The 17,504-nt window shown below is 38.6% G+C and overlaps 1 protein-coding gene across 2 annotated transcripts in view; it reads right to left on the bottom strand.

The window, feature by feature from the left end:
* The window catches only part of lrfn1 (leucine rich repeat and fibronectin type III domain containing 1), a 207,197-nt gene that overhangs the window by 41,951 nt on the left and 147,742 nt on the right, over positions 1-17,504 (bottom strand). For both annotated transcript variants that reach the window (XM_041808469.1, XM_041808461.1), the window contains exon 3: positions 5,564-5,653. The gene's annotated coding sequence lies outside the window, so the exon portion shown is untranslated. The remainder of the gene's footprint in view (positions 1-5,563; positions 5,654-17,504) is intronic.

The raw sequence follows: 17,504 nt of genomic DNA, 5'->3' as shown, positions 1-17,504 counted from the left end.
AGCTATGGGAACCCCTTTAAGGTTAACAGTATACCCCTTCAGATTTAAACACCGCAGTAAAGGTTGCATCAAAATGTAATGCACCTTTTATTTTGAATGAATGAGCTCCAGGCTTTACACTTGCATGACAACACAGATAAAAGTTTTTATGTTCTAATACTCCTGGGAGAAAGGCTCGCACAAACACTGGTCATGTTATTCTTGAAAAGAAAGGAAAGAGATTCCTCAGCTCAGTCATGTTTGTTGCGACTAACAAGGATGCTTGAGGAGCAGAGTGGAGTTTTTAATCATGTGATGCTGCTGAGACAAACACAGGAACCTCACAGGAGTTTAAACAAAGCTTTCTCCTCCTGTATGGATACATAACAACAAACAGTACAAAAGATTATGATGTATGAAGAAATCAATAGACGGTGAGTCAGCTGTGTGTCAAGATGAGGCTGTTTAAGTGACTCACTCTTCAATGTGTTTGCCAACCCTGAGTGCATCTGCACTAACAAAAAGATATTTGACTGAGGGAGAGAAACAGAGGAAAAGCATCGAGACGCTGAGCACAGCTTGCCTCGAGCTACGCATCTATTGTATCTGCCTTGTGCTTGCATGCATGCAGGTGTGTTCGAGTTCACAATATTTTCCTTCCACTATCATTTGAAACGGATTCAGCTGCACTGCCGCAAACTCACAGAGCCTTTTGTTACTGTGAGCCGTGCATGACACGGAGTGTACACAGATTAATTCTGAATGATGATTACAGCTGCAGAAACAAGAATCAGCTGCAGAGATGATATCTCAACGTAAACCTCAAGAATACCATCAGCTGCTACTCGACGCTGCCCATCACCGCCGCTGATACTCAGTATTCCAGGAAACACTGACAGCAGGAATCAGATTACTATAACAAGGGAGCACAGAGCATAGGATTGAAGGCACAAATGCACACTGGAATTTTGAATATGAGAGGGTAATAAGTTGACCTCCTCCTCACTCTCCCCTCGATCCCTGATTAAAAACATGGATTCACTTCCTACTTACTGAACAGCTTTCTCTCCCTTGTAGTAGCATAATTTGGCAGGAGCAGAGATGAACTGGAAGGGGAATCCTGTTGTAACGCCTCTTATCGCCCTCAAACTTGACAACCAGGATTAAGCTACACTGCAAAGAACAGCTGGGCCAAGATGTCCGAAGAATATATAAAGCCCAAAACTGCTGCACTTTCACAACACAGAATGATTTGACAGGAAAAAAAGGGTGATTTTTATTCCCTTAAAAAAGGATAAAAGTAACTAAGGGAATTATTCTTCTTTTTTAGGGCAGGAAGAGAACAGGATGTCTCACGGTGCTCAAAATATGCAGAGTTATGCAGGGTGCATGACTGTTGTAGATGCTGCTTGTTAGGCGTACTATATGGTGGGGGGTGGGGCAGTGAAGGGAACAGCAGTTATGTTCAATCCGGTAACACAAGCCGGCTAATTAGCATTGCCCTGCCATTCCCTTTGAACCAGAGAAGGACAAGTGGGAGCCATCATATTTCTTTGTTCTCAGCACTGAGAGATGCCCTCCCCTGACCGCAGAAACCACAGGGGTCCTGACCACAGCGGGTCAGAAGGAGGCAGAAAATAAGCTCACCTACCACCCCCACTTCTCACTCAACTGCCCCACGGGAATCGCCCAGACCGTCTCCTAAAACTACGCCCTGAGCAAAGCACACCTACCGGCAGCTCGCTGAATCAGATATGTTGCCTGGATGTGGTGCGATGACATTTTCAGGATGCAAACCTACTCTGAGTATAGCAGACAGATGTTAAGGGGATACAGGTACCAACTGCACTTTAGATGCACACAATTATTCTCAGCTGAATGCCCTCTGAAGACACAGCACAGATCATTAACTCTATCCTCCCGTGCACCGGGGTTTTTAATTAATAGTTTGGTGCTATATAATGTACAATTGAAACATGAAGCCGCGTTTATGTACTGCTGCACTGTTTCCGAGAGTGTTTTATGGCCCATTTCGGGTTAGTTAGAGATGCAGTCAATTACGTTACGAGCCCAGGTAGAGCATGTTTTGTGCCACACATGGGTCAAATATTTAATGCATTTGGCCAAGTTAGTCAGGTAGATAGGCGGGGCTATGTTTTTTAGATAGGAAAGAACATTAGCATTTTGTAGCCTTCTGCATTATCCGACTGAGTGGTGAATAAACACTAAACAGGACATGAACAGATTGCAACAGACAGGTCTGGTACACACACTGATGTTATTTCCGATAAGGATGGAGTGAAAATACCTCTGAACAGCTGTCATATCAAGATGAGAGCAGAGACGAGATGATAAAAATAGTGATAGGTTCAAAGCAATAAGCTAAAAGAACAGCAACGAGCCGTGGAGTGAGTGCTTGAAGCCTAAATTTGCCCCCTGTTATGCCTCTCAGGCTCGATGTATGTTCCCCTGCCTCACTGGTGAGTGCTGTGTGCAGTCTGAGAGAAATACTGCAGGCACTGCTCAGGGCTGTGAAAGTACAACAATCTCCCCTGCATGTTTGAAGAGAAAACGAAAACCATGCAAATCATGTGGATTCACATAGAAATACTCAGCTGCTGCTGTTGTTGTTGCAATATCAAGATTATTATGGACAGTGCACTGACCTGTTAGAAAATCATTAAGGGTAATATGAACGAAAATGAATAAAAATAGAGAAAATGGCTTTTTAAATGAAAAAGTTTCACTCTAATGTGTTGCCTTATGTAAAAGACCCAACTTACGAAGTTTCTTTCCATATTCAAAATATGAAATCAGATGCATGTTGGGAGGGAACAATTCAAATCAAATGCAAAATATCTACTGTACTTGAACACGACACTTCATGGGGTTGTAAGAAATTAATGTGATCCAATATATTTGAAAAATTCTCTTCATAAATTCAAATTCTGCCTCTAGACTACAACTAATATTCCATTTTAGTTGATATTAGCAGATAATTTCCTGTTTTTTCAAAAGTACCTTGAAGTAACTTGGCATTCTCTGTGGTAAAGCAGTGCTACTCATGTCTTTATTGTCTTTTCCCTGCATGTAAGTAAGTAGCAGGGGTGGAAAGTAACTATTAACATTTATTCAAATGACTGTAATTGAGTACTTTTTATTTATTTCTACTTAAGTAAGTTTTAACCAGAGTACCTGCACTTTTCCTTGAGTACAATTTTCTTGTACTTTCCCCCCTCTGTTTTTCACACAGTGGCACACAGTAAGAGAATAATTCCACATCACCTCCCAAAACAGCTGTTGTTCTCCGTCATACATGTGTTTTATATATGTGTATGTTGCCTGTTGCACAGTGATCCCTGAGGAGATTTATTTGCTAATGTTTCTGCTGGATCATTGTTGTTGTTGTTGTTGTTGTTGTTTTCCTTGTGAGGCACACATTTGCACCATGAGTGAAGTTATCATCAGAGTTAGAGTACCAACCTGTAACTTTAGGTATTCCTATCCTGGCACTGTGGATCATATGCAGACTGGCAAGACCAGTTTTGGTCTAATAGAGATACATTCATGCAAGAGTAAATAAACCCTTACTGCATTATCTTGGTGTGTTAATCCCAAAGTGGATTTACTTCACTGGATTTCAGTTGGACTCACATCTTTAGATTAGAGCTGCCTTTGTTTAAAAAGGGCTGTGATTACTTGAAGGTTTAGTGATTATTTAATCCTAATTAACTGCATACTTCATAAGCATTAGAAAGATTGCATTACCGGGAGACTTCACATTAATCCTTATATAGTCATTCTTACTTCCACATTTCAATTCAACATCATTTTTTACCTTATTAAGAATTAATTTTCACAACACAGTGAGTCTACTGTTGACAGCCTACCAAAGAAATTAACGTGGATTTAATAATATCTAATCTTACACAAGCTTTTAAAAAAAATGTCTCAGGAGTAAATTCATATTAGCAGGAAAGACCAAATATGAAAATATGTATTTTGGCTGTACCACTGTATGTGTGCACATGTTTTCAGACATGGGATGAGGACAGACTGTGGGCAGATTGTCCACTTATTAATCAGTCTCAGATGGTGTATATCCCAGGGATGGAAAAAATAATATGTTCACTTGTTAACCAATCTCAGATGGTGTTCATCCCTGGGATAGATAAAATAATACCACTCAAAAGGAAATACTGAGCATGTGTTTTCATTAAATTTACAACACGGCTGTTATTGTTCTGTGATGACATCAGTGTGTTTTATCTGCGTTGGTTCTTTTATGCCATCATTTTTTTCTATAATTGATCAATCAGAAAAATGTATATATTGACACAATTAGTTTAGATGCGTTTTAAACTTTTTCTAAGCTCATGTCAGTACACAAACTTCCCATTAGGAATTACAGGAATTGCTTTAAGCTGGTTTGTTATTACACATCTTTCATATCAGTCTCAGTTTGTAAATGTTAATCATAAATCTTCTACATACATCTTTTCACCTTGTATCTGCCTCCTCTAGATAACATTATGAGGAACCATGCCATAGATTTGCTCTTCTATGCCGATGATGCACAACTGTGCGTATCCATGAAGACTCCTCTATCTCTGTTCCTCTCTTTGCTTCATTTACCATCATCATCCTTACTTTTATTATTATTACTAGAACAGTTAAACAGAATTCCTCACATACAGCTACCATCCCTACTGATGTTCTTCCATTTAATGCTTTGTTGTTTCTCTTGTCCCTCTTTCTGCATCACTCTCTTTGGCTTCGGCTGCCGACAAGAGTCTTGTTCTGCTTGAGGTTCCTGCTCATTCAAAGGGAAGGTTTTACTGCTAGTGCTGAGCTCATGGTGATTAATGTTGGGTCTTTACCACCATCACAGTCCTTACATAAAAAGTGTAGGTGACAGCATTACTAGTAGATTGTAGAAGTATACATAACAAAGTGAAGCTAAGTAGTGTCATAGACATACTGGGATATAACTATTATTGTCAAATGTAAATCCCAGCAGGTTGTACATAATGTACTAAGCCATCTTACAGTATGTAAGCCCACAGAGTTCTTACTACATTAGACATACAGTGTTTATTCAGCACACTCCCACACACTCCTGCACTATTTGAACCCTCCAGACACTGACTTTGTTAAGCTTCAGTCTTTGTTTAGATGCACAGTATGTGATGTTCTCTGCAATGTGTGTAAGTACATCCAGAACCACTTGAAACCTGAGTCAGATTCCTGGTCTGCCCAAACATACCTTGGTAATAAAGTCTATTTTATATGACAGACTCCCCCCTAATGGGTGTTCAAACTGCGCAAAACAAATGCTGGAAAAAAGAGGGAAAAAATAGAAAACATCAGCTAATTTGACCCAGTTCTGCTCTGCACCTGTAATTGCGGAGTCATTTATTCCATAAATCCCCACTGGTGATCTGCATAGTACTGCACCTTCAATCTGCTGATGCATCTCTGCTAATGCAACATTTTCAGGATAGTTAGAGCTGCTCCAGCTCAGGGCGGAGCTGCTACTGCTCACAGTCAATATGCACTGACTTGAAAAACAGGACAAACTCACCAAGTATCAAGCCAAGGTGTCCATCGCAGGTTTCACATCAGCCGCCCCCCTCAGCTGGTGACTGCCACTGGTGTCACAGGAAAACACCACCTAGAGGACAAGAATTGGGATGCATTACAGTTTAAAAAATGCTAGAAGTGCTGCTGCTTTAACTTGTTTTGGGTTATTTATCATCTACTGAGGAGGGAACATTAGTCAACACACAAGAGAAGCACTTGAACATTCATAATCTGATTGAGTGAGCTTGCTCCTTTTTCCACTTGGCAGCTTTGGGTGCGATATGAGCGCTGATCTGATTATGAAACAACAGGAAAGAAGCATAAGCAGCAGGGGAGGCGGCAGCAAAACAGAGTTTGAGACTATAACAATGTATGTGTGTCCTGCCATTAATATTTCACTGCATTATTGTAGCTAAGAGAGAACAAAGTGCAAAGGGGAGCATAATGAAAAATTTATCATATTTTGACACAGCTTTGGAATTCATCTGGGCAAAACAAAAAAAAAAAAAAACGGGTGAATCTCCTTGTGATGGGATTTTGTGACTGTGAAAAATTTGCTGATTAATGCATACAAATAATTACTCTGGGAAGCAGTTGTTGCTGTTATATGCGTGTATGTGATAAAGATGGATGGGGATGATGCTCTGTATAACTTCAGGGACTATTTTTACTGCGATATTTTTCTTTCGCTTTTGTGCTCTTTTCTCGAACAGTGAGAGGTGACTGTCAAGGTCATAAGCCTTCAGTTTCTCACTTGTCCTGAAAATTCAAAACAAGCTACATGACATGTCGCAGCTCCGCCTGCAGCACAGCAGCACGCAACCCAAGAGAGATTACCATATCCCTCGCATTTGTCTGCACAGAGCCTTCATGCATTAAAAACAGAACTCTGCACTCAGGTCCTTCTTCCAGCTCTACTGTACATCAATTTGTATGCAAGAGAGGGACTTTAGGACTTGTCACCTCCAGCTATTCATCCAGCCAATGAAGTATTTATGACGCAAGTTTTTGCTTTTTGATACGCCACTTCAATCCCTTCAATTCATGTCAGGTTGGACTCTGTGCTGTCATGTCAGAGTTTAAAGAATGAAGGAGAAAGCAAAGTAAAAGTCTAGGTGTCATGGGTTTAACAGCACAGTTGATCATTTCACAATCTAACACGTAAGGCTGCCCATAAGGGGGGATAAAGGCGAGAGCTCTCTGGGGCCCTGCCACATTAGGGGGGCCATGGAGGAAGGCAAAATTATGGGCCATTGTAAAGTTAAGCTGTTATGAAGTTTTATTTTTTACCTGAATAATAACCACTCTTATCAAAGCAACAAAAAAATAATTTTATTCATTTATGCTGTAGTACAATATAGCCTTTAAAAAATATACTGCATAAACCCCTTTTCTTAAAAAAGAATGACCTTTTTATTAGTGATATTGACAATAGATGTGCACACTAAACTAAGCTATGAGGAAAGGAATGCCAGAATCCATTGCAAGTTCATAATGTACACCAACATCAGGATGCCTAAAAAAAGATGAGAATACTTTAGCAACTTAAACAGAAAACAATTACATGATTATGAAGAAATGCAAAAAAAAAAAAACGGTTAAATGTGACAAAATAGTGGCAAAATGGGCAAAAGCAGTGAAAATGGGATAAAAGTGCCAAAAATGACAAAAATGTGATAAAAAGAAGAAGCAAAAATTGCTGATTAGTGGTGAAAATTGGTGAAATGGGTAACAAGGCAAAAATGGGATAAAAGAGCCAAGAAGAAAGTAGCATAAATGGGCAGAAAGCAGCCCAAATGGTAAAATGTGACAGAAATGGAAAAAGTTGGTCAAGAGCGGCCAAAAAATTGTGAAATGCCTTAAAAAATCAGGTAAAAATGCCAAAGACATAGTGGCAAAAACAGGTGAAAAGTGGAAAAAATTGATATAAATGGGGGAAAAAAATTGAACAAAAGTGCCAATAACAAATGGCAACAATGGATGAAAAGCAGCAATATTGGGGGAGAAGTGGCAAAATGGGCAGAAAGTAGTAAAAATTGGATAAAAGTGCCAAAAAGAAGTGGCAAAACATGTAGAAAAGGTAATAAATATGTTAAAAGAAATAGCAAAAATAACCGATTAGTGGTGAAAATGGGTGAAATTAGCAACGAGGCAAAAATGGGATAAATTTGCCAAAAAGTAAATAGTTGTAAAATGGGTAGAAAGCAGTAAAAATTGAATAAAAGTGCAAAAAAATAAGTGGCAAAAAATACCAAAATGTGATAAACGTGATAAAAAGAAGAAGCAAAAATTGCTGATTAGTGGTAAAAATCAGTGAAATGGGCAACAAGGCAAAAATGGGATAAAAGTGCCAAAAAGAAAATGGCACAGAGCAGCAGAAAGCAGTCCAAATGGTTGAAATGTGGTACAAATGGAAAAAGTTGTTTAAATGTGGCAACAAATGGCAAAAAGCATAAAAAAATGGGATAAAAGTACCAAAAAAGATTGTGGCAACAAAAAAACAGCAATATAAAGGAAGAAATGGGAAAGAAGGGTGAAAAGCAAGAAAATTGTATAAATGTGCCAATTAGAAAGTGGCAAAACTGTTGAAAAGTGGCAAAATGGACAAATATGGGCAAATATGGAGAAAAAATAAATAGAAATGGAATAGAAGTGCCAAAAATGAATGGCAACACAGGATGAAAAGCCACATTATTGGGTTGAAGTGGCAAAATGGGCAGAAAACAGTAAAAATGGGATAAAAGTGGCAAAAATGGATGAAAAGTTACAAAAACGAGCTCTCAGTGGCAAAAAATTGTAACAATCAGCAAAAACTAGTTAAAAGTGGTAAAAAAAAGTCGTAACAAAAATGGGTAGAAATAGTGGTGAAAAGGAGATTAGAAGTAGCATGAATAAATATTTTCAGCATCAGAACCCAGCAATAAATGCACACAATTTTCAGGTCCAAATTGAGGTAACTGATAACTAGGATGCTATCACCAATGCTACTGATCCAACACATGTATTAACATCATCAATAAACCACAATTACCTGCCATGCATATTAACCACTCCAGCTCCAGTGTTTAGTGCTACTCTGACAGCCAGTGTGACAGTGAGACGTGTGACTAAGATATAATGCTGAGTAACCACTGGGAGGTGCATAAAGTTGTAAATTTGTTTCCGACAAGAAGTCCTTCACCCCTCCACAATAGTCCAACAACTGATTTTACGCTTGTTATCTACGTCTCCAAGCATCAAATCATCCTCTGGCCCAGTGTGATAAGTCCAGTGTCAGCCCAGGACAAGACGGTCTCACTTAATCTCCAACATGGCTCCCCTTCACTGTATCAAACACTGCACTTTGCAGCTCCATTCTCCCCAGATTTCACCACTCTGTTTCTTTTTTTTTTTCTTTGTCTCCTCAGGCCTTCACATGAAACTAAAAAGACAGAGAACTCCTCAGTGCCAGGACACTTCAGCCAAAGGACATACTAGTGGTACGTCCAGTCACTGTCCATCATGATGATTCCGTCCTATCTTGACAAGACAAAGACAGTTGTTAGGAAGACACTCATCCTCCTGTGCTGCCAGATTTGTAACTTAAAATACTCCTGTATGACAACAGGGGCAGCTGAGACTTCCCATTTTACCTCACTGCTGTTAGATTCTGTCTGTCAACCTTCCAGATTGATTGGTGCAGCATAAAAGGAGGGAAAAAAAGACAAGGGCAGTCAGGTTTGAGCAATGATGAAAAACATTTCTTTTTGCAATCTCTTTCATGATAAAACAACCTTAACCTTGAAATTCCCCTTCATAAATCAACACATACTATTGACAGGTGTGCAATGATTTCATTAACATGTATTCTGTGATCTTTATGATAGACTTTGATTGTAAATAGTCATGAATGTAACAGCAGTGAGAGACTCATCTGTTCCCATTTAACACTCAGGCTGCTGAGAGAAAAGCAGAAGCATGGGAAGATGCTTTCATTAGAATGTGAAACTGAGATATCTGATGCCAGCTCCCTCTCTTTCATGATTTTCTTTGAGATTTCTTCGGAAAAGTCCGCCTACAGCATGTATCAGGAAAAGCATATGAGGCCAACACTGATTTATTGATAGATTTGTATTCAATAGAATTGTCATTTCATAGTTTTTGTCAAAGCAAAGAAGATTATAATTTCCACATTTACAAGACAATGTCAGCATTATCTTTCTGCTGGCTTATAGAGTGGGGTCAGATTTTTGTTCCTCTTAAGATAGCAGCTCAGGGGAAAGGCAGCAGAAGCAAAAAACCTTCAGGCATCTCATTACACGAGATCCGGCTGACCATCTAGGGAGACAAAACAAGCCTCCGAGGTTTCGATCAATTATAGATTGGACTGAATGCGTTCATATTGGATGTAGTCGCCTGTCTTTGAGCTCCATTCTCCTGGATATCCACAGAAGTGATGACAATTCCTGAGCATACCGGCGGATAAGAAGGACCCACAGCGTTTAACACACCCCAGCAGTAGGGGAAACTAAATCCACTGTTGCCACGCGAGAGGGGGGTTTGTGTATTCATCACTCACATTAATTATTTTTCAATTATCCAACTGGACCGTTAGTTAGGGTTTATTTTTTTTTTCTTCCAAGAGCTTCAGCTATCACAGGAGCCTGAGATGAAGACAGACAATAAAGCAGCCGCAGCTGTAACACGCTTATTAAAGGACACTCTCAATGTCATCATGACTCAGCAGAGAACTGACAGAGCCACTCGCTCAGGAAACAGCGAGCCTGCTCTGAGGTGTAGAATAGCCCGATCACTGTCATAACTGTGAGGTCAAACTCATCCTCAGCAGACCCAGGAAACTGAACGCCATCACACCATTCCTCTTTCCCTCCCGGCTTTACTCTCATTTATACGTCCTGTCAGCACTTTGATTAATGGCTTGATTCACATGTGGGATCAAAAATATACACTACATGGCAAGGTATCAATCATAAAGCTGTACAATCTTGCGGATTTTCAACAACCATGTTACCACAGTGAAAGCATAATTACCCTTTTCTAATAGCAGTGCATGTACAGCAATGCCCGGAAACTGCAAACATGTTAGAAATATGGTTTTAAGTGTAGGCCTGTTAAATCATTGGGTGCACAATTCATTTAACTGAGGGAGAAAACGGATTATTTCTAACTGGCAGTCATTTTTGTTTGTTTCCACTAGCCTACAACACCTTTAAACAATAATGACTGTTTTCTCCCACCAGCCTGAATCAAGCCAAACAAGCTCTTCATTCGACATGAGACGGAAACTGTTTTAAGGAAAATTGCTTTTACAAGCCGTTTGATTGAACAATTAGCTTTTATTATCCTCTCTAAAACCGTTGGCATCAAGGGTCAGGAAAGGATGAATTGGGAATGTATCTGTGTTCTCCAGCTGATCAATACTCATGAATCGGGTGCAGCTAGAGGGCAAAGTTACCAGGAAACGGTCTGGAAATGAAAGAGGTGGCTGGAGTAAAAACAAAATACTCAAGGCTTGTTTTGTTATGGGTAGAGTCCATTAGACAAACTTAGAGAACCTCGGTGTGATGCATTAGCTGAAGGCGCTCACACTTTCCAATGAATCTTCATCTAATCAAGAAATCATTAAGTTATAAGTCAGAGCAATCTAATTGGATGTTGCACAATTACATAGATCCTCAAATGCAGATGTGGGAGTTGTCTCTTTTCCTTTGAATTTGAATTCTCTGGTGGAGTTTGACTTCAGTTCAATAAGCTGACCACTGATTGGTTCATCATCACTAAATCTGTGAGCAGTTTTCTCATTAAACAAATTGATTTGTTCGCCTGTAAGTTTTAGGAACTAAACCAAGCCCAGGTCTCCATCAGCAAACAGCCTGTTCTGCCCAGATTAAAAAAAACAAGCATCCCACAACTGTGATTCAGTGGGTAGAGTTGGTGGTCTCTCAACCAGAAGGTGGGGGTTCATTTCCTCATGACAATGTGTCGTCAGGCAAGACACTTAACCCAATATTGCCCCATCTGCTGGGTTAGTGGTGTGTGAATGTGTATGAATAGGATTAGTTTATCCTAATGGCTACTCTAACTTCCTTTTCTATCAGTATGCGAATGTTTTTGAATGGGATTAGTTTATACTGAAGACTACTTTTAAATTGCCCTCCATCAGTATGTGACTGTTTATGAATGGGATATGTTTATACTGATGGTTACTCTAACAGACTTCTCTATCAGGTGTTTGTGGTTTGGTTGGTAGAGTTGGTCTTCTTGCAGTCAGAATGTTGTGTCTTTGGGCAAATTGTGGTATGTAAATCAGAGTGTCTTAATTCATTGAGCAATAATATTTATAGAGCGCAAACGAGCCCAGAAGACAAACACATCAAGTACAAAATAACTTGTGCTGTAAAGTGAATTATCAGGTATGCTGTTACTCTGAGGTAGCTGTGGCTGTTTACTGATGTTCAGTGGTTTAGCTGTCATACAGTTCACGGATTCTCGTGACAGTAGGTCTCGTAGGTGTTCTGTGGTACGGGTCATCCGAGACGACCCGGATGATGTCTTGAAGCACCTTGTCGTCAACAATGTCAATGATCTGCAGTCTCTGGTGACCCATTAGTGATTGCATTAATCAGCTTAGATGTTGTCGTTTTGGGGACAAATCTGTGTCTGCTGGATTGCGCTGGTGTAGCTTGGTGTTACGGCTTGGTCCCATGTTGCTGTTGTTAGCGTCTTTGATAGCAGTATTAGCTCTCATGGCTTGATCCCATGTTGTTGTTCGCATTTTTGCTAACATTAACAGGAGGACTATGGGAGGAAGTTGTGGTCAAACTTAGTCATATGATTAAATTGTGTTATTTTTCTTTTAACGCGTTAAGCTTTCCAGATTAATCACGAGCGTTTACGCTAACTCAGATTGCCCTTGACTGCAAGACACCCCCTCTGTCAGGTCAAAAATACACTCTAAAACTTTCAAAATAAAATCATATAAAATTTCAGTTAGGGTTAAGGTAAGGGTTGGGATACCAAAAGTCAGAAACCTGACCCGCAAAACCTAAATATTATAACAAAGTTAAAGCTTGTTTTAACTTTGTTACCTACTTCTAAAACAGGTCAATATGTAGTTTAATCTTGGATTTGACCTCTGACCTTTATTTCTGTTTTATTTGTGAAGTGTTGCTTATTCTGTAATATTAGCAATGTAGTTATGTAATACATGCAACTGCCATACTTTGTTTGTGAATAAAGTTGAATTTAAAAGTACTTGATCCATACATTGTACCAGCAAATTACTTTTACCCTGACAGAGACGGTATCACACAGTAGTGGCCTGACAGCTGCAGTTTGCAGCCAGACCCCTCTTGTTTTTAAAGTGAAATAAAACATTAAGTGGTGGTAAACCTTTTTTATCATCACCTTGGCTGTGGAGAGATATTGCAGTTGCTTAACCAAAGTAGGGATATAAATAGGCTAAATAATATAGTTATCAGAGCTTTTGATAATTTATTTTGTTTTGCAATTCATAATTCAAGGGTGTCAAAGTTTTCACAAATTTCAGTTCAGTGATAATATTTTTTTATTTTTTTAAACCAAAAGCACATTGTATACATTGCATAAATATGTTGCAGAAGTAGTTGTACAATAAGACAGCGTTTAGGACTTTGCCTGCACTTTTTTGGTTGTTCTAACCAAGAAATTACCGAGTAATGGGCACTTAAGACCTTTTGCCAGGCATCAATACAGGAATTAATAAGATCTGATACTACTAATATTGTATTCATGTCTAAAAATTTGGCATTGTGTCAACCCTGCAGTACATATTTCTATTGATGTTACAAAAGACCCAGCTCCTCTAGAAACATGGACTCTTCTCCATTAAAAATCCCCTTTAGTGGAATGAGCTACCCAGCCACATTTGGTACACAGTCCCTTTCTACTTCTGAGAAAGTGTTAGACTCAACTCTGAGCCATTCATACTTGGTAGTTTGGTTCTGAGGATGATGATGTTGATGACAGGTGCATTGATGTTTTTTTTTTTTTGTTTCAGTGTTCTGGTGATGATGATAAAAAGAAATAAAAACCGCTTCTGTACACCCTGAGCATTGCTTGTGAAGCAGCACCAGTGTCTGATGGGCCTTGAAGAAGTTTGTGGTAGTTACCAATGTTGCCCCTCCTGTCTAGAACCTTGCTTGTGTTGTACTTACTCATCGACGTACATCATTTTGGACAAAACCTGTCTACTAAGTGAAACTTGATCAATGAAAAAGTTCTAGCATTGAAGTCACAGGCGACCTTCATTTGTCTCAAGCAGTAGCAAAACTCAAACAACAGATGTGCTTGAATTTCCAATCTCACTTTGAAAATAGTCTTTTCAGGAAATTCTGTTATGTCACATCATGTGACCTTCACCATAGAGCAGAGGTTATTCTGTTGCCATGGTGACTGGAGTAGTATTTATGGATATACACAAACTCTGTGTTTCATATTCAAAGAAAATATTTCATTTCTTCTTTTATTATGTTGTTAATGGGTTGTTGAGAAAGTCTCAGAAAAAAGGTGACCTTTTACCTGTTTACTTCAAGATAAAATAGAGCATTCATGAAAAGACAATAGAATATCATTATATGTGAAAGACTAAACACAAAATGTTTTAGATATTAAATGAATGACACTGATTATCTGCTACAAGGCCAGTAGCTCTCAGAAACAGCCATTAATTAGCAAATGTGTTGTTAACCAAGCATCCTTTCTCAGTGGCTTTAATTTGATGATAGGCATTCAACATAAAGTTTAGCTTAGGTTAAGAGCAATTGCATCAATTTTGTAGGTGAATAAAGACATCTAACGGAAATCCTTAGCAGACATGCAACCACTGCATTTAACTAAATTAAGAGTAATTTCTGGTGGTTTTCTCAAGTTCATGTCTCATTTACCTGATAGAGTTGCAAGAGCATAAAAATAATACAAAGCAAAAACAAACAAACAAAAAGGAAATGTGCCTAATATGAGTGAGCGTCAGTGATAAAATTAGCTTGATAACATTAATTCCAATTGTAGCATGAAGGTAATGTGGCATGACACTTTCCCCTGTCACCCTGTTCTTTTGTCCCTCTCTGTCATTTGCATTGAGAGGGACAGGGAATAATGGAAAGATGTAGATGTTGGTGCTAATGTCTGCTTTGTAAGAGTCTTTTGAGCTGATGTGGTCTAAGCCAGTGCTTCTTAACTGGTCTTGCCTCAGGACCCACCACCAACTCCTTAAGGAGAAAATGAGACCCAAATCTCTCTCTAAATTTTTCCTTCATCCAGATTTATTTAAAGTCCCTGTAAAATGATAGAAAAAATGTTACTTCAGATTTGTTGTATAACAGACAGATGTTTTACGAACCACCAAGCCAAATTTCAGTCATGAAAAACATCTCTAAGTTTATAAAACGAGAAAAGCACTTGGCGTACACAGACCTCTGCCATTAGCTCTATCTCCCAATAGTAAAGAATCTTTTAAAAAAATTCCTGGATCCAGACGGTTTCTGGATCACTCCCAAAATCTAATCAGTTTTTCTTTATGCCATTTCTGACATTTCCTTAAAATTTAATCAAAATCCGTCCATAACTTTTTGAGTTATTTTGCTAACTAACTAACTAACTAACTAACTAACTAACCCTGCCTATCACATAACATTCTTGGCAGAGGTAATAAAGCTTCAGAATCATGAAAAATTAGGCAGTAAAATCTGCTCCAGGATGGTGTGGGCTGAAGCCACGGCCACTCAAATTTACTGTTTTCTGGTACGAATCTCTCCAGTATGATCATTTAAATGACCCGTGAGGGAAATTTACCTCACAATCAATTGGGGGGGGGGGGCATAATTCCCCCTTTTAGACAGGTGATGTCATGGGCTCTCTAATAAAACCAAGCCAGTAAAGAGGTGAACAACTTTCGAACAGCCAAAAAGTTTAGATTTCACTTTACAGGGACTTTGATGAAACATAGTGCCTTTCTGAACCTCACACGGTAAAGAATGTGAAAAAAAGACTGAAGGACATAGCTCCAGGTTTCCAGAGGTATCATAAAAGATTGCTGAATTTTTTGAGACATATTCCAGATAAAATTCATAACAAAGTTTCCAGGATGGTTTCCCATAATTCCCAGATGTTTCAAGGGAAATTCCTGAAATATTCCTGGAAACCTCCAGGAAAAGTCCCAGATAATATTACTACGAGTTTTTGGGGAAAAAGACATAACTGTGGGGACATTACTTGAATTTTTTTAAAGAGAGTGTACAGGAAAAAATCCTCAAAGATTTCAGGTAATCATTTAAGCTCTTTCTGCTAACAAAAACATAAACAATAAAAAAAAAAAATCAGAGCACTTGATAGACTCTAGACAATTCCTTTTATTTTTTTCCTGGCATACATGCACGACCCACTGGAAACACCTCGCTGATCCACTTTTGGGTCCCAACACACCAGTTGAGAACCACTGGTCTTAGCAGGCTTTTGGTGCATGAAACTATACAACAATATGGACATCAAATTTCACGCCAATTCATACCATAGTTTCTTCAACATGAAGCTATTTAGTACCAACCATGTTCCCTATTCAAATTATATGTTTTGATTTTTTTCAAGACTGTACAAAATAGTATATAGATAAACCAACATTGCTATCATCATCCATGTTGCTGTGTTGGCTAAATTTAAATGGATTTTCTGTTAATTAACTAATTGTTAACCTTTCAGTCCAAGAAAAGGAAAGCAATAAAGGAACACTGCCTTCCGAGATGAACTAAAGCCACTCTTAATAGTGCTGAAATGCTGTTGTTTGCACATACTGCAAAGTGAATGTCTTTCATTTCAGCTCCAGTTAGGATAAAACAGTTCCTGTAAGGATTGGACATGTTGCAAAAACAGGATCAGCCAAAGTCTTGTTAAACCTTATTGTAGGTCACAGCTTACTAAACATAAAACATCTTACTCTGTTAATTATCCAAAGCAATTGGCAGCTGATGAATCATGTCATCAATGTTTGCAGGGAGCCAGTTTCAATAATAAAGTTAACGGTGCTCTTGAGCACTTTGAAAATTTTATACTACAAATAAAAAGCCTCATCTGGAATATTAAGTCAAACAATATGGCTTTTGATGCCATTTATGGCCTTTATTCTATAGTAAAAGCTTACATTACATGGTTCCCATTAGCAGTTAAAGTTTGCTCAGTTGCCATGGAGATGGATCTGTTGTCATGCTTTTATTTAGTGGGATAAGCACTTTGTTAACACTTGACACTTTCTGCAGCCACTGATTTAAAGCTCAGCTATTATAAACAATGCTTTTGGTCTGTGATCAAGTTGCAGTTGTGGGCATCAGATTTTGACAAGAGAAAAGATGTGTGGTAATATACAGTATATAGTATACAATAGTGGCATTATTTTCATATTTGGAGGGGTTATTCCTTTAGCATAACCTTGTGCAGCAGCTACAACTAGTGATGACTTACAACATTATTTGTTTTCACATCAAAATGTTAAAAGAAGATAAAAATAGGTCATCACAATTTCAAACAAAGATGTCTTTTTTCCCTTCCTGATACTTACGTGATACCCAGACTTGTGTACCTGTTTCCATGTTAGTGGAAAAACCCTTACATTAATCAGATTTATTCTAAGCAAAATAGAACAGAATAAATCTGATTACCCACCAATGGTGGAAATTTGCCTTGGGCTCTCCAGATACACATAGCAGCAAAAAACATTCAGGCAATTAATAAGAAAGATAGAGGAGCAAAATTTACACATTAAAACAGTTAACTTCATGGGTTGGATCTTGTCAATCTGCAGAAGGTCGGCAGATCTAGAAGCACAAAAGTAGACCTTCTGATTTGTGATCACATGAAAACAGTTATTTCCATTAGACATTAAACATTTACATAGCTTCCCCATTTACATAGCT

Source organism: Cheilinus undulatus, linkage group 2, assembly GCF_018320785.1.
Source record: "Cheilinus undulatus linkage group 2, ASM1832078v1, whole genome shotgun sequence".
Lineage (NCBI taxonomy): Eukaryota > Metazoa > Chordata > Actinopteri > Labriformes > Labridae > Cheilinus > Cheilinus undulatus.
Note: the sequence above shows the minus strand (reverse complement) of the source record. Positions and strands in the feature narration are given on the sequence as shown.